Source organism: Cupressus sempervirens, chromosome 1 (assembly GCF_028749045.1).
Source record: "Cupressus sempervirens isolate cs-2001-9-10 chromosome 1, ASM2874904v1, whole genome shotgun sequence".
Classification (NCBI taxonomy): Eukaryota; Viridiplantae; Streptophyta; class Pinopsida; order Cupressales; family Cupressaceae; genus Cupressus; species Cupressus sempervirens.
The window spans coordinates 840,237,419-840,255,725 of NC_143118.1; positions in this window are offsets into that span (position 1 = coordinate 840,237,419).

An 18,307-nucleotide genomic window follows, 5' to 3' on the forward strand; every position below is an offset into this window, starting at 1 on the left:
ATGGGAGGGTTTCCCTAAGGCATAAGGTAGCCATCTTGCATAAGGGTTTTCCTATTTAGGCCCTCATAACTAGGGCTTCCTCAAACTATGCCTTCCCACGATCAATCCCCAATCAATGATTGTTTAAAAAAGATGGTATCAACTCACCTATTCACTGGTTGTGACATGAAGCCAGGCAATTTCGTGCCTACTTGAATGATGACTAACAGTTCTAGTTTAGGGTTGCAGTAGATGGGTTTCCAAATGCTCCAAGGATGAAGAATATTGTAAATCCTCAATTATTCATGGAATGACACTCAACTGGTATGGCACTCAAGTGAAGTGAAATGCTTAGCTAGTGACTTGTTGCTCAAGTGAAATACTCCAATGAAATACTGCCTTTTGTTTTCATCTTTATGTTGTCATGTTGGTTGCAATTGAGACCAACATTAAATAGAAAGAATTGGTCACAATTGTGATCAACATGGGCATGTATTTAAAAAAAACAAAATTTTCCTTTGTAATGATGACCAACCAAGCCATTTAAATTTGTTGGTCAAAATTTAGGTCAAAATTTTATGATCAATATTCATTCTTCATTTCCCACTCAATTCTTTCACTTTTCTTATTGGTTGCATACCTTCTCCTATTTTCTGATTGGCTACATATTGATTATATAGGTAATGCAAAATATTTGATCTTATCTTCAAGATCCTTCAATATTCATCTTGAGTCAGCTCAAAAATGGTTTGCATTTGATCTTGTGAGGGGAAAAACTCATATGTTGATTCTGTGTTACTCAAAACTTATTAATTACTGATTCTTGGCACATATAGGAATTCTATCTCACTTGGATCCTATAGTAGTTATGTTTTGATTGACATCTATACTTTTCTCGACACATGAACTTTTCTCAGCACTTGAAGTTCACTCGACACCTATTGAATCTCCGGCTTAGCACATACTATAGCTTGACATCTATATTATACTTGGCATCAAATAAGAATTGGTTAAGTGTGTTGACACTCAATTTTCAAAACCAATCTAAGACCAACAAAAAGAAGCATCCCACTTCTCATCACTAATGCCCTATCTTCTTCCACTTTGAGACTCTCACTACTTGGATCATACTCTTTCATCCTTTCACTAGTTCAACAATCTTCTTTGAGGAGTCTCCTGGTTGCAACTATAAAGTAAGCTCATTTTGCTTGACCTTGTATAGGAATGATTTGACTTCATCTAAGTTTATGAATTGATCATCCATCATGAACTCCAAAGCTTGGATTATTCTCTTATCCAACATTTAAATCTGCAATTGATTTTTATTTGGGATTTTCTCATTTTCCCAACCTATTTTATCAAAAACTTGTGTCTTATTGTATCAAAGAATTGGGACCCCCTAGGAAAAATTTGTAGTTCCTTCCCTTTGAATTTATCAGGGATCTCAATCATCTTTTGTCTTTTCCTCCCTTGAGCCCATGAAGAGTTTTCTAGATGATCATCATCTACTTCTATAGTTATGACATCCTCTTGCTAAGGGGATTGAGGATCTACTTTGTCTCTAATTTTGGTAGGCACTTGTGCCATGATTTGATCAGTATTGTCAAGCCACCTATTATATCTATCCACGTATGTTGATTCATGATAGAAACCCTAGAATGATGGATCAACTACCTTCATGGATTCTTCTATTTTCATTATCTTATTCCATTTTAGGGTTCTATCCCTATAGACCTCTGTATCTAAACAATTCATTATACAATCTTTCTCCCGGTTTGGCTTGATGTTAGGGAGGGTATACTTTCTCATATGTTTGACAACATGCTTCAACAAATCATTTGGATCATAGGTCCTAGTAGGGGTCAAGGGAAGCTTGAATTTTCCCATGCATTTATCTATCTCATCTATAACATCTTTTCCTATCAAAAAATCACCTATCTTTGTATTTCTAGCTACAAAAGAGCTTTCTTGATAGTAGGACCTAGGTATTATTTATTCATCATAAGTAGTTGCTAGAAGAACTATAATTGGCCTAACCTTTCATGGATATATTTTGGTAACACATTAGGGGATTGTGGACACCCAAATACCCTTATAACTAAATTTTTTTCAAAAAGGAAAAAACTAGTCCAATCATGGGTAAGTACCCTATCCCCATTCGGGAAAGTAGATGGTCTTATTAGAATTCTTACCCCTCTAGGTACTCTTTCAGTTATGTTTGATAACATGTTTGTAATAGGAAGAATAAAACTTTTTTAAAATTCAACAACAGTAGCATAGGGATAAAACCTTTGCTAAAAGTGAGTCCACATTTGTACAGGTAGGGTTTTTCCATTCTCCTCAATGGCCTCAATGAACTTTGGACTAATATGCCCTATATTATTAAAAATAATAATATGCATTAATAGTGAATAGTGGAAAAACCTAAAGTTTTTTAATTCTCCATTCTAAGCCGCCATAATTTCATCATGCATCCTACTGATGATATATTCCAAAAAATCATATCCAACATTATGATTTAGATCCTAGATGTCCAAAGTGATGATATATATGTACCTTGCAGCATTAATGGTTTCATCAACTCCTACCACCTTGTCTATCCAGAAAATGGTATACCTCAAATACTTATAGAAGAAATCAAGTGGCATAAGGTCTCCTACCTTCTTTGACATTTCACCATCTTCTAGTTTTGATTTGGGAATGTGGTGCTTCATGACTCTTCCAATCAATAAACTCTTAAAAATTTTAAATCTTCCATCCATCTTCTCCATCTAAATTTCCTTTGTCATAGGTCCTCCTAGTCAAAGACCTCAATGAAAGTCTCCCTATCTAGTTTACATAGGATATTCATATCCTTCATATGGAAAGATTTAGTTATAGGATTATAGGATTTGATCAATGCCTTCATTAGATCAACATCTATTATTACTTCTAGCATTATCAAAATTTCCATGTTCTTGGTCCATGGTTTGCAATTTGGTGATTTTTCAAACCTATTTTGATAAAAATACCAGAAAAGTTCATTTTCATTATTATCAAGTACAATGGTGTCTTTGAAGAAGGAGTAGACATCCTTGAAGATATTGACATTCATAATTTGAGCATGAAAAGACCCTAGAAGGAAATACAGCCAATCCTCTTCATACGATTTGCTAAATTTTGTTTGGCTTGTTCAACAGCATGTGAAGACCCTTCTATGTCAACCTTGGCTATTATTTTCCCTTCTTCTTGTGCCATGATTCTATAATAAATTCTTCAAAAAAATCACTATCAATATTAGCTCTGAGAAAACTAAATGTCTTTGCAAACTCTAAAAATTCTTAGCACTCACACTCTTATCTCTAGAGTATGCAAATACTTGTGGCTCAGAAAACTATTATATTAGCTCATTAAATAGAGAATGAGCAGTAGAGAAACATTTATGAGCCTTTATGTCAATGCATGTAATAATTATCAAAAACTATAAAAGTGTCAAAAAATGACTTGTATTACTAGCTCTTCAAATATTTTAAAGTATCTTTTGACAAGACATTACTTTTCAATCATGATGAGACTCTTAACAATCATTTTCTTCTTTAAAACACATGCTTGCAACCCAATGACTCCTATTTATTGTCATTTCATGGTTATTTTCTTGCCTTGGCCTTTAAAACCAATGACTTTGTGATCACAACTTCAAACCTTCTATCATTTCTTCAGCACTTACTTCATAGTTTGGATGCTTAGCTATGCAACTGAGTGCTCAAAGGAACTTGGCCCTTTTATAAATGCAATCGTGTGGTCACCACTTCTTAACATTAGCACTGACTTCCTATAACCATGCAACTATAGATAGTTAAATCTAATTACATCATTTAAGTAATCCTATTTTGTCATCTCCTAAGGTATCATTAATTAAGTATTTAATATTTATTTAATTTATTGTCGCTTCCTAGTTAATTTATCCAATTAATCAATTGTAGCCTAATTGATAAAATCAAATGATAACCCAAAATCAATTTAGCATTTAAATCCCTATTATTATATTAAATTAAATTAATGCATAAAACAATTTAATTTAATCCCAAAAATCCCCTTTGATATAATATATCATTTTAAATCAATTTCCAACCCCTAACTATACCCAAATCCCTACCATTAGCTAAATCCAACCCATTGACCCATGCTAACCCTGCTTAACCAACTAATTAACCTACCTCATAAGTTCTAGCCCACTTGCATCCCTCTAACATGCTACTTTCACCCTAATGCCATCCTAAGCTAAGCCTAATCCCTTCCCTAAGAATGTGTACAACTTTAACCAAGAGTTAAGAATGTCTTAAACCAAACCAAAGTCAAAGTTCTATCCTATCCCTCTTGCATTCCTATCCAAGATCCTTAAAGATCTTACATGACTTGAAGGCTCCTTAAATTCATTTTACACCCATTTTGCACACTCATCTTCTTTTAGCCTCCCTCATAACTCCCTCTGACTACCTATCTTGACCTGCTTCCCTATCTAATCTCCTTGTGACAAGTGTCACAAGGATAGAGCTTTGAAGAAGCACAATCCATGTGCTCTCTTCTCCTTGCATCCTAGCCCTCCTTAAACAATTCCCCTTCATTGCATCCTAACCCTCCATATCACTACCCCTTTGCCTATAAATAAAACCCTTTCCCTTCACAATTTAGAATCAACTTCCATGCAAACTTATGATGCCCCATTAGTCACCACAACATAGCCATTTACATCTTTACCATGTCAAATTCTATACACACCTCCATTGTTGAATCCTTCATCCATCTCCACATGTGATCACTTACCACTTGGAGCTTGAGCATATGTGAGCACACATCCCTTAATTTCTAGACACATCGACACCATCAAGGTCACACTTTGGTAGCCTACCATTCTTGGCTTTCTTGCCTCAAACATGTTTCCTTTAACTTATCATGAATTAATGTTTAATTTCATTTAGTTTGTAAATGTTAAGCTAAAATTCTAAATGTTTCTTTGCATACTAGTTTAAATAAAGAACTACATTTTGGCACACCCTTTTAGGATTGATGACACTATAGGTCTATGGTTTTGTAGGGGAAGGATGAAATCTCCATCCTTAGCTACCTCAAAAAGGTTATCATCATTAGATACATCCTTTATTTTCTTTTCATTTTTTGGATGATTAGATGGTGCTCTAGAAGAGTTTTCACCAAGGAAAATTTTTTTTTTGCTTTTTTTCTTTTTCTTTTATTTTCTCTATTTAATTTTGTGATAGGAGATTTCCTCCTCCATGAAGTAACCCTTTGGATCAAACTTGTAGATGCATACTAATTTTGGTGGTGGTTGTTTATGTGGTGTTTCTACTCCCGTGAATCTAAGGAGTGCATCTTCTATAGAGAATTCATCGACATGGATAACAATTGGTTGGTCTCAATTAGTGAGTTTGAGGTGAGCAAGTGGTAGATCTATAAGATTAAGGGATAGTTGGCAAAGCACATAGGCTCCTAAGATAAGTTCATTAAGGAAGATATTGTCATAGGCTTTCTTTTCTACTTCATCAGGAATGTCTTCAACCTCAATGATATTTTTTTGGAATTTTGAAAAGGCATGACCATCCTTATTGGTGCCCCCAGTTGTGGGGAGACCAGTCATATTATGCATCACAACTACTCCAATAGCACTAGGTGCTCTTCTAGCACAACTTGATGATGCAGGAAAAGGGCAAGCTATTTACTAAATCAATGACACTCTAGTTGGGTATAAGCTCAATTATACACCCATGGAAAAGGCCTACTTAGTTGTGGTTTTCACCACTCAGAAGCTTCATCATTACTTACTGAGTCACATTGTGCAACTAATCTCCAAGATTAACCCTTTGAAATATATGTTCTCCTATATAGTACTCATAGGATGCCTAGCCAAGTGGATCATGCTTCTCAGTGAATTCAACATCCAATATGTCAAAAAAAAATCTATCAAAGGTCAAGCTATAGCAAGCCACTTGGGTGATGTGCCCTTGGTCGCAGATCAACCTCTCATTATGGAATTCCTAGATGAACATCTCTGCCTGATAGAAGAACCACCATCCTAGAAATTATAATTTGATGGATCTTAAACATCCCATGGTTCTAGCACTAGTATACTTTTGTTCACCCCTCATGGTGACTATATTCCTAGATCTTTCAAAATCTAGTTCTAGTGCACCAACAACATCTCAAACTATGAAGCTCTAATTATGGGGCTCAAAATAGCAGTAGAGTGGAACATCACATAAATATAGGTCTTTAGAGATTCATAGCTAATAATCAAGCAAGTCCTTGATGAATATCATATTAAGGATGATAAGCTTCAACCTTACAAAGAATTGGTAGATTAGTTGAAACAACACTTTACTTAGATCCAATTCACACAAGCACCTATATTGCAGCCTATAGATGCCATGGCTACTACTGGTTCACTTTTGGAGGCTATGCAATATGAATTCTTAGTTGAGCAGCTACACAAGCCCACATACAAGAATGATGAATCAACATGGATATGCATCTTGGTTGGTCCCAAATCTCAATGGTACCACAAAAATCATGCTTACCTACTAAATGGTATCATATCTCTCCATCTAAATTCTTAGTTGAGCAACTACACGAGCCCACATATGAGAATGATGAATCAACACAGGTATGCACCTTGGTTGGTCCCCAATATTGATAGTACCATGAAATTCATGTTTACCTACTAAATGGTATCATAACTGCCCATCTCACAAGAACCTAATGCTAGAATGTCATTTGCAGAGCATCCCGCTACACTATCATAACTAACAACCTATATCATTGTGGTTATCATGAAATGCTCTCTCAGTGTTTAGACCAAAACAAGGTTGTAATGACTCTAAAAGTGGTACAAAATGGACTATTTGGTGCTCACATGAGTGGTATAGTCTTAGCTAAGAAAATACTTAGAGATGGATATTATTGGCCTACTCTAGAGCATGATTCTTGCACCTTTGTCAAAAGGTGTCTACCTTATCAACAACATGCAAATTTGAAACCCTAGCTCAAAATCTTCAACCTATTACACTGTCATGGCCATTTTCATGCTAGGGGTTTGACCTTGTTGGTGTTATAACACCTCTCTCTTTAGAAGGACACAAGTGGATAATCATTGCAACTAATTTTTTCACTAATTAGGTAGAAGCAATCCCACTCATTACCACCATAGGAGTTAAAGTTTCCAAATTCATCTTGTATCACATTATCTGCTGCTTTGGCATTTCGACTACCATTTTCATAGAGCATGGAGGTAAATTTGAAAGCCTCAACATGGAAGAGTTACCTACCTCCACATTCACCACCATTTTTCTAGCCCCTACTTTCCACAAGGTAATGGTTAGGCTGAGGTAACTAATAAAACCCTACTAAAGATTCTAAAAAAAGTTGTCAATGATTCTAGCTAGAATTGGCATTTGCAAATCAACCCTACACTTTGGGCTTACCACACCTCATTCCATACATCCATAGGTGCAACCCCATACTCCCTTGTCTATGGTGCTAAAGCAACATTACCTATTAAGGTTGAACTCCCATCCTTGTGCATTTCTTTGCAAGTAGTAGATATCAGATGAGGATTACAAAGTAGCTAGACTCACCTAGCTCGATCTACTTGATGAAAAAAGGCAATAGGCCAATGACCATCTCATGTTCTATCAAAACCACCTTAAGTGCAACTTCAATAGGAAAGTCCATCTATGATAATTTGAAGTAGGTGATATGGTCCTTAAGGAAAAAATGAAAGTCCAAGCACTCCAAGAAAAGAAGGGCAAGCTTGAGCCCAGATGGCTTGGTCCATATGTTGTCACCACATCGTTTGGCTATGGAGCTTTTCAATTATCAACCCTTGAGGGTGAAAGACTGAATGATCCCACCAACATCATTCACCTCAAAAAGTTATATGCCTAAAACTCTCAATGTATCCTTCTAGTCTTGCAAAAGGAACAAAAAACTCAAAATATCCCATATAGCAAAAAAGAGAAAATAATGGAGAAAAATAAGCATTTAATGGTGAAAACTTGGATACTCAAGTGCCTTGGTCAGGTACTTTGGTGAAAACCTAACAAATAGGCATCATGTGTACTTGTCCTTTTCATTATCTATTAGTGAACCACCATTTCACCTCCCATAACATCTCTCCCTACCCTAGTCACTCATTTCCCCATTTTTCCAAGGTGCTCCAAAATCGTATCACTACTCTCATTGTCACTATCACATTCCCCAAATCTTCTACTCTTTATAAGGAATTATTATTTTTAGGATGATTGGCTCTTTCTTTTCTTCAAAATCCATCTAGATAAATTTTTGTATTTCTTTTTCATGGAGTCTTGGTTTATGTTGGCTCTAGTTTAATGAGTTCCCAAGTGGTTTGGTTATACTATCTATCTAGTTATAATTCCCAAAAGTCCAACTATTCCAAAAATCCACAAAAAAAATCAAAAAACATTTTAAAATTTCAAAGCCCAAAAAATAGTCCCTTCCAACAAAGAAAAACACTTCATGTTATTCATTCCAATATTTACAAATATTTATCTTCCCAATGATCCAATATTTTCATGTTTATCTTGTGTCTACATATAATTGTTGCTCCTTTGGGACAATTTTTACGTACCTCAACCAGGTCTATATAAAAATGTTGGTGAGGTCCCAAGCTGATGTTTTCCAAAGTGCTTTTTAAAACAACAACACATCTTTTTTTTTGATAAATAGCCATCTGAGATGAGAAATAATTCAAATAAAAAAATCCACTACTACATTTTATTTATTAAAATGCCCATTGCTTAAAAACTATCCAAACAACAAACACATGAACACTTGTTTACAAACACCTTCACGCAAACATTGTAAACAAGGCAAAACATATTGCAAAACAAACAAACATATTCTCATTGAGCACCCCATTGTAGAGGTGGGGCATTTGGGTTTCCTACAAAGGGAATTCCCTCTTGAAAAATCCTAGATGACAATGCCACTAGAGTCATCCTCACACTTGACTAGACTGTATCCACTGGGATTGGGATGTTACCATGCCTCAAGAGTGTGTTTATCTACTCCATAAACTATTTCTCAAAGTATAACACTCCTCTTCTTTTCTCCAAAGGGACTTCTTGGTGATATAATTCCATGTAGTATGCCACCTCTCACACCACTTTCATAGACTACTCCATGACATCTTTCATTTCCACCTGTAGTCTTTCTGCCCCTAGAATAGTTGCTATCACTTGCACAATATCACATTCTCTTTCATATCTATCCACTAGCATTTTCCTTGACTTCCTCTCATGTGTCACCGTATTCATTTAATTCTAATACCATGTAATACTTTTATTTAGCTATTCTTGTGCTCTTTACACTAAACTATTGGTCTACAACACTGTCTCCCTAAATGCTTCCACTTGTGACCATAGCAAAACCAGTTCATTCTAGATCCTTTCCATAGTAGCTCTCTTAATAGCTAATGAAACTTTTGAAGTCTCTACCCATGCTCCTTTAGAAAATAACATCATTTCCAAGTGTTTGGCTCTATCCATGTTCCATCCTTTTGTGCTCTTTCAATTAGGCCTTGAAAGAACTTTGCATCTTTCTTCATCTAGTCAGTGCATTCTTTTTCCACTGCAAGCACTTTATCCATCAACATCACTGCATCACACACCACTTGTGCTACAAAATTAGATTGCAAAACTCAAAATGGTCAAAATATAGACAAAACTAGGCCACCCTTTTGTTCCTCAGAGCTTTGCATCATGTTCCCCAGAATGCTTTTCCCCTTCCTCCATAAGGCTACTACTAGATGCATCGTGGATCTTTGTTCCCCTTTGGGTAGAGTCTTTTTGACAGATGGCTGATCTTCTGCACTCACTCCCTCTAACAACACTCTCACACTTGGTGAGTTCATCTCCTTTTCTTTTTCCCTCAACTCTATTTGTCGCATCACACCTTCTACTAATAACTATAACAAGGTTGGATCTTCTTGTTCCTCTTCTACCTGATCCCGAGCTAGATTAATTTTGCTAGCCTACACCATTACCTAATCACAATGCTACATGCTTTGACGTGGTGATGTTTCCCTCCCTTCTTATTGGCTCCACTTTATACCCTACTTCTTCCCCATCATCCACTTCCTTTCCACTTTTATTTTTTTTTCCTCTTCACTCTATCCCCCTGTTCCTCCTTCTAGCACCTTTGGCATTTTTTGTGTTTTCTCTTGAAAATCTTCCATTGATATTTCACTTACAACTTAATTCTTTGCTCACAATTTTCTTATGCTTTATCAAAAACTTGAAGGCACTAGGCTTTCATCAGGTTTTCTCACCTTTTATAGAACCAACAACATTCTCCATAGCTTCCATTACATGTTATCAATATCTTTGGCAACAAGCTCTAATACCCACCATCATAATAGTCAAGTTGGCAACCACCTCTGTCCTACCCACATATCATCTCTCCTATAGTAATAGTATGCTATATCCTATCTATTTCCACTAGCTTCTCATCCCAAGGTTTTCTACTATCTCCTCATCATGATCTTTTCATCTACTATCTTCTCACCTTGAGCTTTTCTCCCATTATCTCCTCATCTTGATCTTTTCATCTACTATCTTCTCACCTTGAGCTTTTCTCTCGCTATCTTCTCATCCCAAGCTTTTCATTTTCTATCGCTTTTATAAATATCATGTTTGGTCTATTGTATATCCTCCAAAGTCATTCCTTCTCCTAGGCCTATTGTACACACCTTGTTTCTCTCATATCAATTCATGTTTTGATCACAAATTACAGTTCTCTTGGTTAGATGCTTCAACAAATCCTCATACAAGATCCCTTGTCACCAAATTATTGTAATAAATGGTTTTGATTTCCCATCTCATCCTAGTTCTTGATACTATTGATCAATCCTCGTAGGATACATCATTCCTCTCATTTGATCTTCATTTGTTAGTATCTAGTCCTACTAATCTCTTTGGAAAAAGGTTGCTTTTTTCATGGATTTACATTTTCTTTTGATTCATTTTATTTTTCGGATTTCCAAATTTGGTTCTTAAAGTATCTATTCCAATAAATTGGATTCTTCCCTCCTTAAGGTTATCATGATCTTCTATATTGTGGTGTGGTACGAATGGAGCAATTTGAGAGCAAGGTTTTGATTAGGCCTTTTTCATCTTCTTTTCTGCTTGAGTCAGTCAAATATGACCCTTGCACTTGGGAAATATCATTTTCTTGTGGGTTACCCAATATCATTTTCACTTTACTTCCTTCAAGATTTATGTGTGATACTGGGGCAATCCTTGCATTTTTTTTTTGAGTCAGTCTTATGTAATATTGGTGCAAATGCCTTGATGTTCTTGGTAATCTTGGCCTATACCCAATATTCTTATATCAAAATAGGTGCTCAACTACATGGTGGTGCTCCCATTTGGAATGCCCCCATGCTCAAGCTTCAATGGATTCCTTCACACTTCACTTCCACAAAAACAAAATCCTTTATTTTTCCACATCCTATCCAAGCCTCCCATTCAAATTAATTCTACAATTAGGATCTAGCAACTTTTTCTACACCAAAGGTATCCATAGTTTCCACACTTCCTTCATCCCACCATCACCACCCCACCTGGGTTCAATTTAAACAAACACTCTCCCCCCATCCCCCACCTAAGTACTTAACCCCTGCTTATTCTTGTGTAGATGGTTTTCCTTTGTCTCACTCTCCCATAGTGAGAGTCTGAGTCCCTATTCAACATCACTTAGCCACTCTAAGTCCTTCCTCTTACCCCAACTTCTTTTCCTTTTCAAGAAGTCATTGGGCCTCATTCCCTTTCCTTGCCACCTTCTTGAAGTTGCATCACATAGCATATTCCCTCCTCTTTCTACTCAAGACTCAAGAAAATTTATTTCTTTAAAAATATTCTTTGTTTCATCTATCTTTAAACTTCTTTGAAATAGTATTGTTCCAACACTATCTCAAAGAGGGGAAAAATGTAGACACCTAAATCTGATTGCATCATTTAAGTAATCCTATTTAGTCATCTCCTAAGGCATCATTGATTAAGTATTTAAGTTTTAATTAATCTATTTTCAGCCCACAGTTAATTAATCCAATTAATCGATTATAGTCCAATTGATAAAATCAAATGATCACCCAAAATCAATTTAGCAATTAAATCCCTATTCTTCTATTAAATTAAATAAATTCATAAATATATTTTATTTAATCTCAAAAATCCCCTTTGATTTAATAAATTATTTTAAATCAATTCCCAGCCCCTAACTATACTCAAATCCCTACTATTAGCTAAATCCAACCCATTGACCCATGCTAACCCTTCTTAACCAACTAATTAACTTACCTCATAAGTTCTAGCCCACTTGCATGCCTCAAACATGCCACATGAACCCTAATGTCCTTCTAAGCTAAGCCTAATCCCTTCCCTAAGCATGTGCAAAACTTTAACCAAGGGTTAAGAATGTCTTAAACCAAACCAAAGTCAGAGTTCTATCCTATCCCTCTTGCATTCCTATTCAAGATCCTTAAATGATCTTACATGACTTGAAGGCTCCTTAAATGCCTTTTACACCCATTTTCCACACTCACATTCCCTCATACTCCCTCATAACTCCCTCTAACCACCTATTTTGACCCTCTTCCATATCTAATCCCCTTGTGACACTTGTCACAAGGCTAGAGCTTTGAAGAAGCACAATCCTTGTGCTCTCTTCTCCTTGCATCCTAGCCCTTCTTAACCAATTCCCCTTCCTTTCATCTTGACCCTCCATCTCACTATCCCTTGACCTATAAATTAAACACTTATACTTCACAATTTAGAATCAACTTCCATGGAAACTTATGATGCTCCATCAACCACCACAACATAGCCATTTACATCCTCACCATGTCAAAATCCATACACATCTCCATTATTTAATCCCTCATCCACCACCACACATTATCACTTACCACTTGGAGCTTGAGCATAAGTGAGCACACATCTCTCAACCATTGGACACATCGACACCATCAAGGTCACACTTGGGGAGCCTACTATTCTTGGTTTGCTTGCTTCAAACATGTTTCCTTCATATTATCATGAAGTAATGTTTAATTTCATTTAGTCTATAAATGTTTAGTTAAACCTCTAAATGTTTCTTTGGATACTAGTTTAAATAAAGCTCTACAGGGACCACCTTTAACCTTCTCAAAGTCCCATCTTTGTAGATATTTTGCTCTTTTGGGTTTTTCTTGCTGCAACCCTGCTATCAACACTTATTTACAAACTACTCAAGAATTTGTGAAGTAATGGTTCTTCCAGTATTCTAATAGCTTGACCTCACAATTATGTGATTCACTATATTCTACCTAAAATTTAGTTATTCACATGGTCACAGTCAAAATCTTTCTTACTCATATTAACCACATGACCATTCGAACAAGTGTATTCAACTATCTTTTCCAAGTTGTACACTTAAAACTTTTAAAAGACTACTTTAAAAATGAAAAATAGGCCAAAATACAATAGAAACATTGGATTTACTCTTAAAATCAAAATAGGGCTCCTAGGGAAATTGAAAAATAAAATATCAAGCTAGGGATTTTTGGGAAAAAGGACAACAATTGTTTAACAAACCCCAAATTCATAACACAAATCAAGATACTTTCACCTTAAATTTGTTAGATAATTGGCAAAGTGAAAATGAGGGATATCACTCATTAGGGATGGAAATGATTGGTTATTTGATATTGTACTTCAAAATCCTTCACTCATACTCTTATCTTTAGATCTATCTCCTATAACAAAAAATGGTCAATTCTTCTTCTTAGATTTGTAATGACTCCTTGATTACAATAGTTAACTATAAATAAGAGGGAAAATACTACAAATAAGCCAGTAGTTGATTCTTCATTACAGAAAGGTAAAATTGATTTGACTTTAAATGTACTTTGTGCAACCACATGAACCTTTCAATTTCCATCTAAATTGATGATTAGTGCCTTATCCATTGCTACACAGAGTCTCACTAGAAAAACTTGACCTATTTAATTCCCTTGCAATTAATATATCAGTTGTTAACCCTAAACCCCATTCTTATGATATCCTTGACTAGAAACCCTACCAATCTATTGAAGCATTTACTTGATTCTTTGAATTAAAAGCAATAGTAAATTGATATACAACCTAATATAGTTGTATTAAATTGCATGAACCTTGCTCATTCTATCCCAAATAATACCATATGAAAAATGGAGACAAAATTTAGAGACATATATTGTAGAATTTCCTCCTTGTATTAATATTCTTTGAAACTAATACATTACTTATATAAATTTAGGAATAACTCAAGATATGACATAATTCTCATTCAAGATCTATTTGTATTCTCAAAATTTCACAATTTAAAAAATCACAAAATTGACACAAAGACTAACTAGACCAACTACAAAAATAGCATAATACTAGAAATTATACAAACTTTGGACCTTCCTCTAGCCTTGGAAACTCACTTATATAGCATGAGTTGCAACAAGCTTCAGGCATAGAGGGACAATGTTTACAAGTCATCTAAAAAAAATTCTAAAAGGTTTAAGGGCAACCTTTAAACCAAACAAACTCATAAACCCTTACTACTAACCCCTACTAACTCTAATTAAGTTATGGCCAATATAGGCATTTTACAACTTATTGCACTCTTAGTGATTTTAACACCACTTAGAGGCTTTAATAGCCTTATTACATTATTTAAAACCATTATTGATTATTTCCTAGTCATCCTCTATTCAAATGGGCACTGGTAGGAAAGAAAAAAGAAGAAAACCTCCAATCTTGCCAAGGACCAAAGTCCTATATTATTACAAAAATAAAGGGGCATACCCCAGTTTACAAAATCTCAACTTTAAAACTATTTAATATTTTTTAGTTATATTTCACATATTAAAACCTTCCTCTTTTAGTATTACAAAGTGAAGAATTTGGAGGGAACACGAAGAAAATCTAGCAACTTGCTCTTGAGAAATCTATAGGTGAGAGGTGGGTATAATAGAAAGAGATACAAAAAGAAAACCTGTTAGTGGCCTGCAAGAAACAAATTTTCCTTTCCTACTAAGGCAAGTTAGATATCAAATAAAATCATAATATTTATTTGATGCAATATAAAAATTAGATAGATTACATATTAAATATATGAATTTATTTAGGAACTTGAACTAAAAGTGTCAGTAGGAAAGAATAAAAAAATGAAGAGTTTTAACCTATCAACATCCTACAGTTATTGAACCACTCTTTTGTTGTATAAATAGATTAGATCCTAGAATATTGAATTAATAATTACCAGATCTAACAGAGGGTTAGCATTGCTAGTTAAAATTTTTGATTTGTTGGACATATCCCAGATATCAAACCTATCATAGCATAAAGGAGATAGCAGAAAGCCACCATAACCCTCAAATAGAAACTAATAGTACATCTTGATTTTTATCTATTACCACTAAAAGCTTGAAAATGTGTTTAAATGAGTTGTAAAAATTTAAACATTCTACCTTCTCCCTAAGAGAAAATGGGTGGACAAGGTAGCCGAGGAAAAGATAAGAAACTTAAAACATAGACTACCCAAAAAAAGTCCTATACATAGATCTAATACTACTTATGCTACTATGAGTCATCATTGAACTCCTCTCTAAGTTCTTAGACTTCTTCCTCCATTCCTTCATCTTCTAACACCTCATCCTCTATAATGTAATCTTATAGCCAGTTGAATTTTTTTGGATCAAACACTTCATGATAGTGTGTGAAGAAACCCAAATTTATTGCAAAGATGGGCCTTGTTTTCCAAAAACCTACCTTATCTATTGAGAAAATGACCAGATATGTTGGACCTTCTTCCCTCATGACATATATAATTCCATAGTTGGTAGCTGATGGAATTGTTAGCTCATCCTTGATGTTGTATATGGCTTCTTCCAAACCAAGCTAAAAAATATTAGAGCAAAGCTCTATTATCGTATCATTGTCACCATAAATGTGATGGGCTATGACTGCAAACGTTGCCACTATAGCACAATTAGATCTCCACCTATTTGGGTATTTGATATATTGTGTTGGAAATTTGATTTAAAAGATCATTGTTGAAGAAGGAAGATTTCTTGCAAAGAGGGAGATTATTGATAAAGAATTTTTTCAATCATTGTTTTGTCATTGATGTCAAACCTACTATTTACTAGAATGACAATTGCTTATAAGATCCAAGTACTATCACTTAGTTAATTGATGAAGAGGATTTGATCAACAAGATGTAATAAAAGCATCTAAGGGAAAGGTTGAGTTATGGTTTTGTAATGAAGTGCAAGGATTAGGTTAAATGATGTATTCATAATACACTTGAAGATATAGAGGTTAGCCAACCTTAGAAACCTTGGAAGAATAAGTTGTAACAAGGCTGTCTACAAAGCTTGACTAAGTTCATTAGTGAGTGCCAAGAAAATATAAAATTTAGTGTGTGCCAAGTGTTACAAAAGGAGTCAAGAAAGTTTAGGAGTCAAGCAAGTACTGGGTGCTGAGCATTAGAAAAACTTAGTGGATGCCGAGTGAATCCACAGTAGGTGCCAAGCATTAAAAAAATGTAGTTGGTGTTGAGTAACAGAGTATGTGCCAAGTACCAAAATTTCAATAGTGCTGAGCTACTAATTATTTAAAAAGTCAAACATTTGCCAAATCTGAGTTGACGATTTTGTTACCTTGAATTTTGTGAACCAGATGGAGGATAAGGATGATGAGCTGGTGGCACAAATTTTTTGGTAAACCATTTTTGGGAAAATTCAAGAGGATTATTCATGATGTTTCTAGAAGGAACAAGATATGGGGTAGATTCATTGAATCCTTCCTAATCCATTCAAACTAAAAGAAAAAGCAGCAAGATTTGAGAGGGAAAAGGATTATAGACTTCTATTTAAGAAGTCACAGGCCAAGAAGCAAGAGTGGTTGGGGTGCCAAGTTGCAAAGTTGTTGAGGTGTCAAGGAGGAGGCATTAAGAAGGAAGAACAGAGCATAGGGACTCTACTTCAATACGTTTCCATAGAGGAGATTGCACTGGTACATCGAGCATGGAGACTCAAGGAGACAAAGCTTGAAAGGAGGATAAGCTGTTAGAGCTAAAGAGACTGAAAGCCAGACAATGTTATGATTTGAACCAAGATCTAAAATCTACAAGATAAGTTGTAGGGTGTATCAGGTCAAAGGCCTTTGTTGTTACTCTCTAACAATCATATTAGTTAGGGTAAAATCCTATGGACATAGGTCGGTTTAATAGCCATTTGTAAATCCTTTAACAAAGTGGCATTCCAAGTGAGTGTTCTAAAGTCCTCTAACTAGGCCCACTTCTAACACGGTGGTTAAATCCTTTAACTAGGTCACATTTAACAGTGTGTTGTAGCCTTTAATAGGGAAAACATTTCATAGGGCATCAGTTTAGAAGAGTTAAAATTGAGTACCATGTTATTGATGGTTTTTCTCAAATTGGGTTTCCATGTAAATTAGTGTGTTATGTGTTGATTCTTCATGTGTTATTCTTGCATGTTGATTTTACAGTAACTTACTAAGTAGGAAAGTTTAAGCTTGGATGCATAAATAGTTTAATGGGCTCACTTTACTTGGTGAAATTTTTTTATTAGGACATTTGGACCTTGAATAACTGATTCACCCCCCCTCTTAGTTATTCTAAAGCATTTCTAACAATTGGTATTAGAGCCATCTGCTGATTTAGTTTAAAGGTACTAGAAGAAGGAAGATCAAGATGTCCAAGAGAGAAGTTCCCAAGCTCAACAGAGATAACTTCACTGCACAGTAAAAGTTAATGAAGCTATACCTTGGATCAATAAGTGATCATGCACAAACGTCAATTGAAGTAGAGCATGTTGATCCAATTGTACCCACTATAGAGGATATGAAGAAAAAGGAGCACAATCAGGCAATGCTGGAGATTTCTTTTGCTCACAATTATGATATATTTGATGAAATCAAGGGATGCGACTCTACATTCAAGATGTGGAAAGCCTTGACTAACATCTATGGCAGAGATCAGAATATTCAAAGAGCAAAAAGAGAAAGCCTCAAAGGAAAGTTTGATGACATGAAAATGGAGGAAGATGAGAATGCTACTCAATATGCCTCTAGAATGAAAGAAGTATTAAGTGCAATAAGAAGTTTGGGTGGTCATTTATAAGATGACACTATTAATAGAAAATACTTAAGAACCTTGATCCCCATCTATGCTATTAGAGTGTCATCCATCCAAGAGTTAAGGTGTGTACCAAGAAACTAGC